Source organism: Leucoraja erinacea, chromosome 4 (genome assembly GCF_028641065.1).
Source record: "Leucoraja erinacea ecotype New England chromosome 4, Leri_hhj_1, whole genome shotgun sequence".
Lineage (NCBI taxonomy): Eukaryota > Metazoa > Chordata > Chondrichthyes > Rajiformes > Rajidae > Leucoraja > Leucoraja erinaceus.
The window spans coordinates 34,059,991-34,074,529 of record NC_073380.1 but is presented as its reverse complement, the minus strand read 5'-3'; the positions used below and the strand labels follow the sequence as shown (position 1 = coordinate 34,074,529).

Sequence of the window (14,539 nt, the reverse complement as noted above, 5' to 3'; positions counted from 1 at the left end):
CAGGGAGGACCGGAGCGCAGCGGACAGCGGCAAGACCCGCGGCGGAAGAACGGCCGTCCTGGTCAAACAAACCTGGTGTACCGACTGTAAGCTTATTTCTAAATCTTGCTCTGAGAATGTGGAGTACCTAACTGTGAAGCTACGGCCGTTTTATCTACCCAGAGAACTGCAATGTATTATTGTGAGTGTCGTGTATATTCCCCCTTCCGCCAAAGAAGAGGCTGCACTCAGGGAGCTACACGACATGATCAATGAGCATGAAAACAAATATCCTGATGCTGCTTTTATTATTCTGGGAGACTTTAATCATTGCAACCTCAAGAAAAACATACCAAAACTGTATCAGTTTGTGACTTTCCCAACTAGAGGAAATAGGATACTGGACCACTGCTACAGTAATATCAGAAATGCTTTTATAGCTGAACCAATACCCCACTTCAGCAAGTCTGACCACCTGGCAGTTCGGCTCAAGCCCACCTACATCAAGAGGCTTAAGGCACAGCCAGTCACAGTCAGAACTGTTAATACCTGGACGGACAGTGCACAGGTTAGCCTGCTGGGATGTTTAGAGGCTACAGATTGGAACATCTTTAAGGTGGCCACAGATGACATTTATGAATATACAGAGGCTGTGAGTGACTACATCAGCTGGTGCACATCTAATTGTGTGCCCCTTCCACAACTGTGCGTGTGTTTCCAAACCAGAAACCTTGGTTCAATGGAAACATAAACCAGAAGATCAGGAAAAGGCAGGAAGCTTTTAAGTCAGGAGATCAAAGGGAGTACAAGAAAGCCCAGTATGAGCTACAGAAGTCCATCAGAGCTGCAAAGAGGGCTTATTCCCAAAAACTTGAAAGCTTTTTACCTAAGTAACAACACACGCAGTATGTGGCAGGGAATCCAAGCAGTCACAAACTACAAGAAAACAGTACCAACCACAGACCCCCAGGATGTCACCCTCCCAGACAGCCTTAATACCTTCTACACCAGGTTTGACAGACTGAACACAGACACCCCCTCAAAAGCCCCCTGCAACCCCACGGACACTGTCTTTCAGGTGACACCAACACAGGTCCTGAAAGCTCTGAGGCAGGTGAACCCCCACAAGACTGTGGGACCAGATGGTGTCCCTCCTATTGTTCTGAAGGCCTGTGCAGAACAACTCACTGGAGTGTATGTAGACATCTTCAATCTGTCTTTAAACCAAGCAGTGGTCCCCGTATTTTTAAATTTTCCACCATTGTACCAGTTCCAAAAGAACCAAAGCCATCCACCCTGAATGACTTCAGGCCAGTGGCACTCACGCCAGTTGCCATGAAGTGCCTAGAAAAACTGGTTCTCACACATATCAATCACATGGTCCCGGGCACGATCAACCCCCTCCTGTTCGCCTACCGCCCCAACCGTTCAGTGGACGACGTAGTGGCCATTGCTCTACGCCACATCCTGCAACACCTGGACAGCAGAGGAACATACGCCAGAACGCTGTTCCTGGATTACAGTTCAGCCTTTAACACCATTCGCCTGGGCAGGCTGACTGAGAAGCTGACAGACCTCGGCGTCCCGACTCCCACCTGTAACTGGATCTTGGATTTCCTGACTGAAAGACCACAGGTGGTGAGGATGGGAAGGAGGGTGTCTGCAGAGCTCACCGTCAGCACAGGATCACCACAAGGCTGCTGTCTCAGTCCCAAACTTTTCACCCTGTACACACACGACTGTGTCTCCACCCAGGAAAATACCATCATTATTAAGTATGCGGATGATACCACCATCCTGAGCCTCATCAAGGGAGGGGACGAGTCGGGCTACAGGAGTCTGGTGAACGGCATTCTTGCCTATGGTGAGGTGAACAACCTAAGCCTCAACACAGACAAGACAAGAGAAATAATAATGGACTTCAGGAAAAATCCACCCCCCCCTGCAGCCCCTCATCATCAAGGGGACTGTGGTGGAGAGGGCTGACAGTTACAGATACCTGGGATTACAAGTAACATCAGATCTGAACTGGACTTTGAACACTGCTGCCACAGTGAAAAAAGCACAGCAGAGACTGTACTTCATCAGGCTGCTCAGAAAAGCTGGTCTGCACTGTCGCCCTCTCACCCAGGTCTACAAAGGACTGATAGAGAGCATCCTCACCACAGGCATCACGGTGTGGTATGGAAACACCACACAGACAGAGAGGAAGGCTCTGCAAAGAGTCATAAAGACTGCAGAGAGGATTATCAGAACGGAACTCCCCTCCATGGATACAATCTATACACAGCGCTGTCAAAAAAGAGCAGAGAGAATCATCAGAGACACACTACATCCAGCTCACTCCCTGCTCAAACACAAAAACTGCACATACAATCTCAGGCACAGACGAGCGGACAGCATCGTCACAAACAGAACACGCTTTTTTAAGAGCTTCTTCCCTGCCACAGCGAGACTCTTGGCCAAAACAAAATGAACTGATGTCCTGACCTACCTCATAGCACATCATATTATATTATATTATATTGTATCCTGGGCCTGTGCAATTTACAATGCAATCGACACTTTTTATATAGGGTTTGTGTAATTTACAATGCTCTCACTTTCCCCTTTATATAGGGTTTTAGGCATTTTCTTTATTTTTTAGTTCTAGAGAAGTATATGTTTTTATAGATTATGTGTCTTCTGTGTGTCTTTTTAACTTGACTTGACTTGACTCTCTGAACAACCGCACAAGAGTTCCTATGTGTGTAAGCACAAATGGCAAATAAAGTTTTTGACCTTTGACCTTTGATCAGGCAAGGCAACTTTAATTAGGCAACACAGCTTTAGCATTTCCAAACCAAAAGCAACACAGCTTTAGCATTTTCAAACTATATTTTCAAACCACATCAAGGGACTTGACAGGTCAGTAAAACTACTCACATTTTAGTAGATATGTATTCAGTGTTATTCACAGCTCAGACTGAGAGACGTGACCCTCTCGCTCCCCCATCTTGCAGAGACTGACTGAAGCACTCAATACGTCCGGATTTTATAGTCCCTCCAGAAGGGGCGTGGCTTTCAGGAGAGAGAATCTCAACATCTTTTAAACACTAATAACTATTTTATTTTTTATCGATGTGAAAAATCCTCTCGACCTGCGCAGCGGAGGGGGACTCTGAGTAAGATGGCCAAAAGTCACCGCCGTAAGTGGCAACGTTTTTTCTAAGATCAATATACAGAACAACAGGAAGTGGCCACGATCAGACTTTTAGTAATATAGATATGATTAAAATCAAGAACTATAAATTCAAATTTCAAATATGGTTTCACAATTCAGTAGTACTGATTTTCAGTATTCCATACTGATATTTGAGAATACACGAGGTTGCATGCAAAATACTGTTTTTCATAAATACAGTTTCTGTGTCATACGTTCTAATGCATTTATGTGAGAAATACCGATTTCCCCAACAAAATACTGATTTTCAGCCGTCAAAATACGGAAATGCTCGGTGAAACTTGGCAGCTCTGCAATTATTCACAATCACATTGTGTTTGAGAATTCAAAATGTTATTTGTGATCTTGTTTATGTCATCATGGAACTAAAATATGTTATAATAGTATGGCAGTTAAATAGGTTAGTTTTAAATCGATCATATTAGAAACATAGAAACATAGAAAATAAGTGCAGGAGTAGGCCATTCGGCCCTTCGAGCCTGCACCACCATTCAATATGATCATGGCTGATCATCCAACTCAGTATCCTGTACCTGCCTTCTCTCCATACCCCCTGATCCCTTTAGCCACATCTAACTCCCTCTTAAATATAGCTAATGAACTGGCTTCAACTACCTTCTGTGGCAGAGAATTCCAGAAATTCAACACTCTCTGTGTGAAAAATGTTTTTCTCATCTCGGTCCTAAAAGATTTCCCCCTTATCCTTAAACTGTGATCCCTTGTTCTGGACTTCCTCAACACTGGGAACAATCTTCCTGCATCTAGCCTGTCCAACCCCTTAAGAATTTTGTAAGTTTCTATAAGATCCCCCCCTCAATCTTCTAAATTCTAGCGGGTACAAGCCGAGTCTATCCAGTCTTTCTTCATATGAAAGTCCTGACATCCCAGGAATCAGTCTGGTGAACCTTCTCTGTACTCCCTCTATGGCAAGAATGTCTTTCCTCAGATTAGGAGACCAAAACTGTATGCAATACTCCAGGTGTGGTCTCACCAAGACCCTGCACAACTGCAGTAGAACCTCCCTGCTCCTATACCCAAATCCTTTTGCTGTGATTGCTAACATACCATTCGCTTTCTTCACTGCCTGCTGCACCGGCATGCCTACTTTCAATGCATGGTGTACCATGACAACCAGATCTCGTTGCATCTCCCCTTTTCCTAATCGGCCACCATTCAGATAATAGTCTACTTTCCTGTTTTTGCCACCAAAGTGGATAACCTCACATTTATCCACATTATACTGCATCTGCCATGCATTTGCCCACTCACCCAGCCTATCCAAGTCACCTTGCAGCCTCCTAGCATCCTCCTCACAGCTAACATTACCCCCCAGCTTTGTGTCATCCACACATTTTGAGATATTGCATTCAATTCCCTCATCCAAATCATTAATATATATTGTAAATAGCTGGGGTTCCAACACTAAGCCTTGCGGTACCCCACTAGTCACTGCCTGCTATTCTGAAAAGGACCCGTTTATTCCCACTCTTTGCTTCTTGTCTGCCAGCCAGTTCTCTATCCACATCAATACTGAACCCCCAATACCGTGTGCCTTAAGTTTGTATACTAATCTCTTATGTGGGACCTTGTCGAATATATTAAATTAATTACATTATTATATTAATGTAAATGCACCATTTAGTTTGACAATTTTCATGATGGAATTTGACGTCGAACTAACTGTTGTATTCACATCACTATTCCATGTTGAAATTGATGTGATGTGAGGTTGTTAGGTCAGGAGGACCATTAAAGGTGCACTGCACACACTAATACAGTCTAACAGTAACAGGCAATCAAATCAACACATGAAACATTTTCTAAAAAATTGTTTACTTTACTGCAAAAACTAACTGTATTTTATTTGCAGTTTTTGCATGCTCCTTTATTACATTTTACATAACATTTTCCAACAGTACAACTTGATTATTAAAACAAGGTCAATGTCAATTCTTGATTTTAAAAAATGTATACAACAATGACCCCAATCATCCCATTCCACCCACTCATTACTCTTGACTCAACCAAAATTATTCCTGAAATATTGGTCATGAATTTGGTGTAAAAATGCTCCAAAATAAGGCTCAGAATGCACCAGATAACATCTAAAACCCCAGACCCCGGCCGCGAAGGACTTCGAGCTTCACGCTCGCGATGTGCGCTGCACGCACATTATTTCACATAAAAATTTTGTGATTCTGTCATGCCACCCCTCTTTTTAAAAAGCTTTGTACAAGCCTGGGATCTCTGTAAACCTGTTGCCAGAATTTTGAAGTTGTCTATAATTCCTTGTAATGCAAAATATCATTTGTTGGGGAAGTTATGCCATACTTTATCTATGAGAATAAATATTGATTTCAGCATATCCTTGCTCACTTTACTCCATTTTGAAAACCTCAAAGGCATAAGAGGTAACATAAAGAAATAATTCCAACTCACTTCATCCTGAAGCAGCTTTTCCGGCCTATATGTCCCTATTCCAATTTGCTAATCAAGTGGCAGCAAATCTTTATTTACCTGATTTAAACCATTTGGAATGAACCATTTTAATTCTTAAGTTAGTCACTGTAAAGTTATTTACGAAGCCCAGTAATTGACGCAAAAGCTTCAGACTTGGTTCGGATGGACGGTCACAGGGTCTTTTCTATTTTGCATGAGGATCAACCTATTGTGCATTTGGAACAATTGCATTTAAACAATTTAATGTTTCTGTTTAAATAGCCAACAGAGAAATATCATACAAACAATAAGTAATCAACCATTACATTTCTTTTGGATTGCATTTTTGAAAATCAATACATTCTTGCAATGAAAATGAAAATAATGGATTGCAATTGTTTATATAAAATAAACAAAGAACACAGCTTTGGAACACATCCAGGGAGCTGTACTTTGCTATCTTGTATAGACCTGTCCAATTACTGCCAGTGTGTGGTTTACAATCCATTATAAACTTAATATATTGTTACGTATTTTTTTGGCTGTGTTGGCTGCTCACATATGAACAGTATGTGTTCTCATTTTACCACAGTTATGGGGATATCCACTAGCAGTGTCCGGACAGGGTGGGTCTGGAGACAATATTTCTTCTTTGTGTAGGAATCTACATTAAGGGGTGATTTTTGATGTTATTATTTGAAAAGTGTTGCCCAGATAAGTCAGAAACAATTTTTGTGTCCCAGAGGCTCAAAGGTGGAATCAGAGTCGATGAATATTTGTCAGGAAATGTAGGTAGTTTCTTGTGGATATTTTTTTTTACTGGGGATAGAAGCAATGCAGAGCTGGACAGGCTCAAGGGGCTGAATCTACCTTTCCTGAAAAATATTCAAAGACTCTGCACGGCTCATACATTTGTATATAAACATGGCTCATACATTTGTATGTATGTGAAGATGACCCACTCCAGCACCTATAGGTCTTACAAAATACCAACCTAGCACCAACAAATCCCTAGACAAATTAACATTTTAATAATATTCTTAATTATTTTTCTAACCCGCAAGGCAATCCGATCTGCAAATCAGAATCAGCAGCCCATAGTCATGAATTCATGATCATAGTATCACACAGAATGGAAATGGGTTCTTTGGCCCATGTTGATCAAGATGCCCATCTAAGCTAGACATATTTGCCCATGTTTGGTCCATATCCCTTTAAACCTTTCCTATCCATGTGCTGGTCCAAGTGTGTTTTAAATGTTGTTATATACCTGCCTCAATTACATCCCCTGACAGCCTGTTCTATATACTCACCACCCTCTGAGTGAAAAAATTGCCCCTCAGGTTCCTATATCTTGACCCTCCCACTTTAAACCTTTGTCCTCTGATTCTCCTATCCTGAGTAAAAGAGTACATTCACCCTTTCTATTCCTCTCATGAATTTATACACCTCTTTCTACAAGATCACCCCCCGCAGCCTCCTGTGCTCTGAGGAATAAAGTCCCAACCTGCCCAACCTTTCCCTATAGCTCAGGCCCTCGAGTCCTGGCAACTCTTATTGAAACTTCATTGCTTTAGATTTGTGCAACATCATCAATTGGAAAATTGATTGGCTCTGGGGATTTTCAGTCCCATCCTGCTTCCAATCGCATTGTCTTGTACAGGCTCCAGTTTTGACTACTGTGAGGTGGAAGTTAAAACTAATGTATTGATTCTGATTTCCTGCAAGCAGATTGATTGGTGGTGGAAGTTATTTTAATGGGTGTGCTCTTGCTGCATTGATTGGTTGATGATAACAATGTACAATCCCAGTTCAAAAGGTTAATTTTGCCTGAGGATTGCTGAAACATTACCACATAGATTCAAAATGCAACTTTCAGCTTAAAATTTAGAATTGATATGACATATATTGAACGAGGTTAAAGATTGGCAGCAAAATATAAACAGCTGGAGAAACTCAGTGGGTCAGACAGCATCTATGTAGGGAACTGGACAGGCAACATTTTGGGTCAGAATCCTTCTTGAGACTGATGGAGTAGAGGGGAGAGAGCTGGTAGAAAGACGTGAGGTAAAAGGGGCAGTGTGGGGTGGGTGGGGGAAGAGCTGATGAGGGGTTGGTTGGCAGATGAGTCAGAAGGGGGAGAGAAGGACGCAGATTGTAACCGAACGTGGAGTTGAGAGGATAAGGCGGAAAAAAAAAACCTGCAGATGGTGGAATCAATATAAGAAAGAAAGGTGGGGATGAAATGTAGAACAAAAGGAGGGACAGTGGATAGATGGTAATGGGGGGGGGGAAGGGATGGAGAGGCGGGGGGAGGGGGGGGGTGATAAATAAGGAACCCAGAGTAGGAAGAGGTAGGCGACGAGCAGATAGAGGAGGGGAAAGGAACTGGGTGTGCGGCTTGCGGGGGGGGGGGGGGGGGGGGGGGGGGGGGGGGGGGGGGGGGGGGGGGGGGGGGAAGAATGATGTATGCAGAGGTAGGTGAAAGATAGGTAGATGAAAAAGAAAGTGGAAGGATTATCTGTAATTGAAGGATTCGAAGTTCATGTTGTTGGTTGTGAGCTTCGCAAGCTGAGTACGATGTGCTGCTCTCCCAGTATGTGCGTGGCCTCTGGCAGTGGAGGGGGCAGAGGATAGACAGCTCAGTATGGGAATGGGAAGTGGTATTAAAATGGCTTCCAGCAAACTGGAGTTCCAGCTGGCCCTGGCAGATAGAGGCAAGTGCTGGGTGACGGAGTTGCTTAGTCTACAATGTCAGCCTCAGCTTGAGGTGACATGATGAGTGGGACTACACTAATAGGAATTTGCTTGTGACTGAATAACTTGAATATGCTCGCTTGCATCCAAATTGAAAAGACAGGAAAAATCTACTAGTTTGATGCAACATAATAGTGTCAGCAACATAGATGACAGCTAGAACATATAGATATGCTTTAGCAACTTAAAGTGAATGGTGTTGAGAGCACTTACTGAGAGCAAACCAGCTCATACACATTTATACTTCCCAGTAATAGATATCAGAAAGGTGACATCAGGTTTAAGTGATCTAATCAAAAGAAGTGAACCTAGTTTGTGTTGTGTAACATTTTTACATGATCGCAATGTGTTTTATCGAAAGCCACAGAATGCATTTTTCATCTGGGTCCTCTGTGTATTGTGTGCATGCAGGTTAATTTGTGTGCACAATGACGTCAAACAGAACATAATACTCATTTTGATGTCACAAACAAATTTGAACACTGAAGTAGATGCTAGCTGGAGGATGGAGGTCTGTTTTGGTAATGGTTAAAGGGTTTGAGCCTAAAATGGCCATTATGGGCAGTTCAAATTGTCTCCCTTACTATGTTTTAACAATGATTGCCCCAACTCCATTTCCTGTTGATGTCCTTAGGCTCCCTGGGACATTTCCTGATTGCCCATGAGCACTTTCCAGCACACCTTGTCCCCAGTCAATTATCTCCTTGACTGGCCATCCAATTAATTTTCAACTCTTTCATTTAACACAGAGATTGGAAGGTGTTGCATTTTGGGATGTTTAACAAGGACAGGACCAACTCAGTGAATGGTAGGCCTCTGGGGAGTGTTGTGGAGCATAGGGATCTAGAAGTGCATGTGAATGGTTCCTTGAAGGTCAAATCACAGGTAGATAAGGTGGTCAAAAAGACATTTGGCACATTGGCCTTCATCAGTCAGAGTATTGAGTACAGAAGTTGGCAGATCATGTTGTGGATTATGTATAAGACGTTGGTGAGACCACATTTAGAGTGTCATGTTCAGTTCTGGGCACCATGTTATAGGAAAGATATTGTCAAGCTTGAAAGGGTTCAGAGAAGATTTATGAGGATGTTGTCAGGACTAGAAGGTGTGAGCTATAGGGAGAGGTTGAGTAGGCTGGATCTCTATTCCTTGGATCGCAGGAGGACGAGGGGTGATCTTATAGAGGTGTATAAAATCATGAGAGGAATAAATCGGTTAGATGCACAGAATCTCTTGCCCAGAGAAAGGGAATCGAGGACCAGAGGACATTCAATGTGAAGGAGAAAAGATATAATAAGAATCTGAGGGGTGACTTTTTCACACAGAGTGGTGGGTTTATGGAACAAGCTGCCAGAGGAGGTAGTTGAGGCTGGGACTATTCCAATGTTTAAGAAACAGTTAGAAACAGATATATGGATAGGCCAAGTTTGGAGGGATATGGACCAAGCACAGGCAAGTGGGACTAGTGTAGCTGGGACATGTTGGCTGGTGTGGGCAAGTTGGGCCGAAGGGCCTGTTTCCACACTGTATCACTCTATGACTTGATGACTCTGTAAGGGACTTCCCACTTCCTTCCCACACTCCACCATCTTCTCCTCTGAGATGGAGTGTAGAAGAATAAGGGCTGGCCTTATTCAAGAATATAAGGTACTAAGGGGGTTGTTAGGGTAAATGTCGGGATGTTTTCACGTGTGGGAAAGCCTCAAACAAGTGGACGTAACCACAAGACAAGGAGTTGGACATTTAAAACAGAGGTATGTAGAAATTTCTTCTCACAGAGGATGATGCCACAGAAGGTAGTTGAGGCCAGTTCATTGGCTATATTTAAGAGGGAGTTAGATGTGGCCCTTGTGGCTAAGGGGATCAGGGGGTATGGAGAGAAGGCAGGTACAGGATACTGAGTTGGATGATCAGCCATGATCATATTGAATGGCGGTGCAGGCTCGAAGGGACGAATGGCCTACTCCTGCACCTAATTTCTATGTTTCTATGTTTCTATGATGAATCTCTGGAATTCTCAGCCGCAGTGTATGTTGGAAGTTGGAACATTACAAATATTTTAACGTGGAGGTGGATAAATACTTGATAAATTGAGGACTCGTGAGGTCTGGAGAAATGTCACAGAGGAGGACACAGTGGCATAGCGGTCAAGTTGCTGCTTTACCAGAGACCCGGATTCAATCCTGATTACAGGTGTTGTCTGTATGGAGTTAATACGTTCTCCCGGTGACTGTGTGGGTTTTCTCTAGTGTGCTGGTTTCCTACACACTCCAACGACATAAAGGTTTGTAGATTAATTGGCTTCTGTTAATTGTGAACTGTGCCACCTGTCGCAGTGGCATCCGCTGACTTTCCTGCAAATGGCTAACAGCACGCACGGCAGTTATAGATGTTCATGTGTGAGTGAAAAAGTGCTCTCCTCTCAGCAGTGTCCTCACAATGTTATTGGGTGCTGTAATTGTGCTCCACAGAGATTGTAAAATCAATTAAAGCCAGCAATGATCTTGACTCACCGGCAAAGAATTGGCCACTGATTTATGTTAATTTCGCCATGCAACGTATAAAAGTCAGCAATTATAGACTTAACTGTATAGCTTTTCTTTTTGAAAGCCCATACACTTAAGTACCTGAAAATCTCAGTAATTATAGCTTGTAATAAAGTTAGTGGCCCATAATCTGTTGCCAAGTTAACAGTGTCTTATAACACCCACCATTATTTACGTGCAAATGTCGCATTAAACCTCATTTAAGAGCCGATGTGGTTAAACATGGAAACCACATATGTTTAGCTTTGAGCATTCAGCTTACTGGTGAAAGTTGTCTTGCCCTATTTATTCTGTATCATTTTAGTGATGTGATAGATTCTAATTCTAATTGTCAATTATCTTTCTGCCACTGAAAATTAATCATTGCAAATATAGAATCAAATTCTTTAAGATTTTACTCATTGGATACTTCCATAATCATATACTTATTAAAAGTCTGATCTTGTTAGTGTGTGTATATGTGTGTGTACATCTGGTTGTCTTTACATCTTCGCAAAAACACTACGTGGTAACGATTACATTTTTACATAATTCCGATTTACATTCTTCCCGTCGAGGTCGGGATCACCTTATCTGAACATTTCATGCTTTATTTCTTGACTTATTCTCGACTCATTACTGATTAAAAGTCTAGAAAAAGTCAAAAGACTTTGAAATTAAAACCATCAGCTTCAATTGATAATGTCACAATGGCTCAGCTAGCAGAGACCTGCCTCAATGACGATTTCATCCTATAATACACGTTATTCACGATTAAAGCTTTAAGAATACCAGCGTTCACAAGATTTTTACATATCCTGATTCACATTTTTCCCCTTGAGGCAGAGATCACTTTCACTGAACATTTTATGCTTTATGTTTCGACTTATTACTGATTAAAGTTTAAAAAAATCAAAATACTTTTAATTTCAAACCGACCAGCTTCAATGATGATGTCGCGATAGCTCGACTAGAAGGGGGAGGGCGAATTGCTATTACAACATGCAGGGCAAATGCAATTAGAATTTTTTGACATCACAATGGCTCGACTAGCAGAATTGCTATTGCAACACACTGGGCAAGTGCAATTGGAATTTTTTAAATAGATCACTGGCAAGGGGAGTGCTGGAATCTTACGTTCAGGAACTTATTGAGTTGGAGGACCACACTTCCCGTGAGGGCTACGGGTAGGGAACGGGTGCGTTGGGGGAGCAGACCCAATTGGTCTAGTATAAAATTAAAATTAAAGCCCAGTTTTAATTCTTTATCTTTCTGTCCATTTTCTTTTAAGTTAACCTGTACTCTCATTTCATTTACTTTTAATTTTGTACTTGATTTGATAATGAACTCATGCATTCCAATCTACATTACCCTCTCAGTGCCCGCACCGCGAATTTCACAATGGTTCACTCTAACTTGTTAGGCACACACACACTTGCTTGTCTACTTCACTCTGGTCTCAGATGCTCTATATTCCCCATTTACTGCTCATATCTTTTCGGTGACTTTTGCAATGTAAATGTTTTTTTAAAGCTTAATATGCAATGAATTCTGCCTAACTATAGATGAAATTAGATACCCTTAAAGAGCCAATTATAACCATTTGTTGTTGTCCCTGCACAATGTTCATTAAATTTATACAGTTGGAAATTACCAGGTGGGGGAAGGGTTGGGGTGGGGGAAGGGTTGGGGTGGAGGGCAGGGGAGAGGAGGAGGAGGAGGAGGAGGAGGAGGAAGAGGGAGAGGCAGTAGGAAAAAAAAGTTAGTTTGGGCCAACAATCTTCATTCCAATAACATAGAACAAGAACAGGTCCTTTGCCCCATAATGTCTGTGTCGAATATGATGCCAAGACTATCTCTTATCTACCTGCAAATAATCCATGTCCCTCCATTCCCTGCATATCCATGTGCCTATCCAAAAGTCTCTCAAATCCGACTACCGTATCTGCCTCAACCACCAGCTCCGGCAGCGCATTCCAAGCTCTCATCACCGTCTGCGTTAAAAAAAACATTTACCCCACACATCTCTTTTAAACTTTGTCCCTCTCACCTTAAATCTATGCCCTCTAGTATTTGACTTTTCTGACCTAGGTAAAAGGATCCAATAACTGCAATCATGGAATGGTGACAGCAGAGAAGGAGGAGATCATTTTTTCTTTCAAAGCTGAGCTAGCACTTTCCTCCAACAATTCACTCTCCCTTCTTTTTATTTTAGCCTGTAATTCTTTTCTTCAAGTTCTGATTTAATTTGAATTTAAAAGCCACAATCAAATCTATACCGTCACCATCCAAGACCATACATTTGGGATGTTAACAGACAGTAGCCGTATGAAATCGTTTTCTATCTTGGTGCTTTTGGTTCTAATGTCAATTCTCTTAAATCTGGCTACCCAAATTTGTGTCTATTCCACCAGTGTGACCTGTCTCTCTCTTCTTTTCACTCTCATTCCTTGTTCCTTCCAGTCTTTCATTATTTTGAACTCCTCCATTCACATCTCTCTCTTGGCCTTCAAGTTTCGGTATAGGATTCATAATGACAGGACCAGACTTTTTCATCATCTCCATAGCATAGAAACATAGAAAATAGGTGCAGGAGTAGGCCATTCGGTGCTTCAAGCCAGCACCGCCATTCAATATGATCATGGCTAATCATCCAGGTTCAGTACCCCGTCCCTGCTTTCTCCCCATATCCCTTGATTCTGTTAGCCTTAAGAGCTATATCCAACTCTCTCTTGAATACATCTTGAATATACCCTCCTTTGTGTCTTTCTATCAACCCTCCCATTTGTTGACCACAATTGGCTGCAGTGGATCTTTGTTTTATGACCACTGTTTCATCATAACATCCATATATTTGTATCCGTTGTCTCCATTGATGAAGTCTGGGATCCCTTGTGCTTTTCATGTTCCATTTGCAATGTACATTTACACCCAGGTCCCTAGGTTCCTGTACCCCTTTAGAATGGCACCTTTTCCTATATCACCTTGCTCTTCCAATCAAAATTAATTACTTTGTATCTACCTGTGCAGATTTGTACTTGCCAAATTATCTTCTTTACACTCAGCTCTTATAATTACCTATCTAACTGCGCACAGTGCTTTCAAATGTTTTATTTCCAAGATTTAAAACAATCCCCTGTCCACCAAAATAGAACCTATTTAAATATATTAGCAACGGCATGGATTATATTGTTGTTGAGTTGTGACTTCTAATTAACCAGTTAACATTGGTGTCTAATTGTACTCTGCATGGTGCCTTATTGCCATGCAACCATAATTCTGCGGAGTTTTTTTATTGTCTAATTTTTGAAATTAAATTAAAAATCCAAAATCTTTTGTTCAGCCACTCGGGGCCCATTGCAGATTATCCGTCAATCCAGCATTGCATGAACCAAATGATGTGCATAAATAGTACATTGCTGAGTTAAATGTATGAAAGGCACGGTGGCGCAGCTGCCTTACAGTGTTTACAATGCCAGAGACCCGGGTTTGATCCCAACCACGGGTGCTGTCTGTAGCAAGTTTGTCCATTCTGCCCGTGACCTACTTTGCTTTCCTCCCACACTCCAAAGACGTATTGGTTTGTAGGTTAATTGGCTTGGTATAAATGTTTAAC

General features: G+C 42.0%; 1 protein-coding gene across 3 annotated transcripts in view; it reads left to right on the top strand.

Moving 5' to 3' along the window:
* Positions 1-14,539, top strand: part of LOC129696263 (sodium/potassium-transporting ATPase subunit beta-1-interacting protein 3) — a 415,153-nt gene that overhangs the window by 130,546 nt on the left and 270,068 nt on the right. The gene's annotated exons all lie outside the window — the stretch shown is intronic.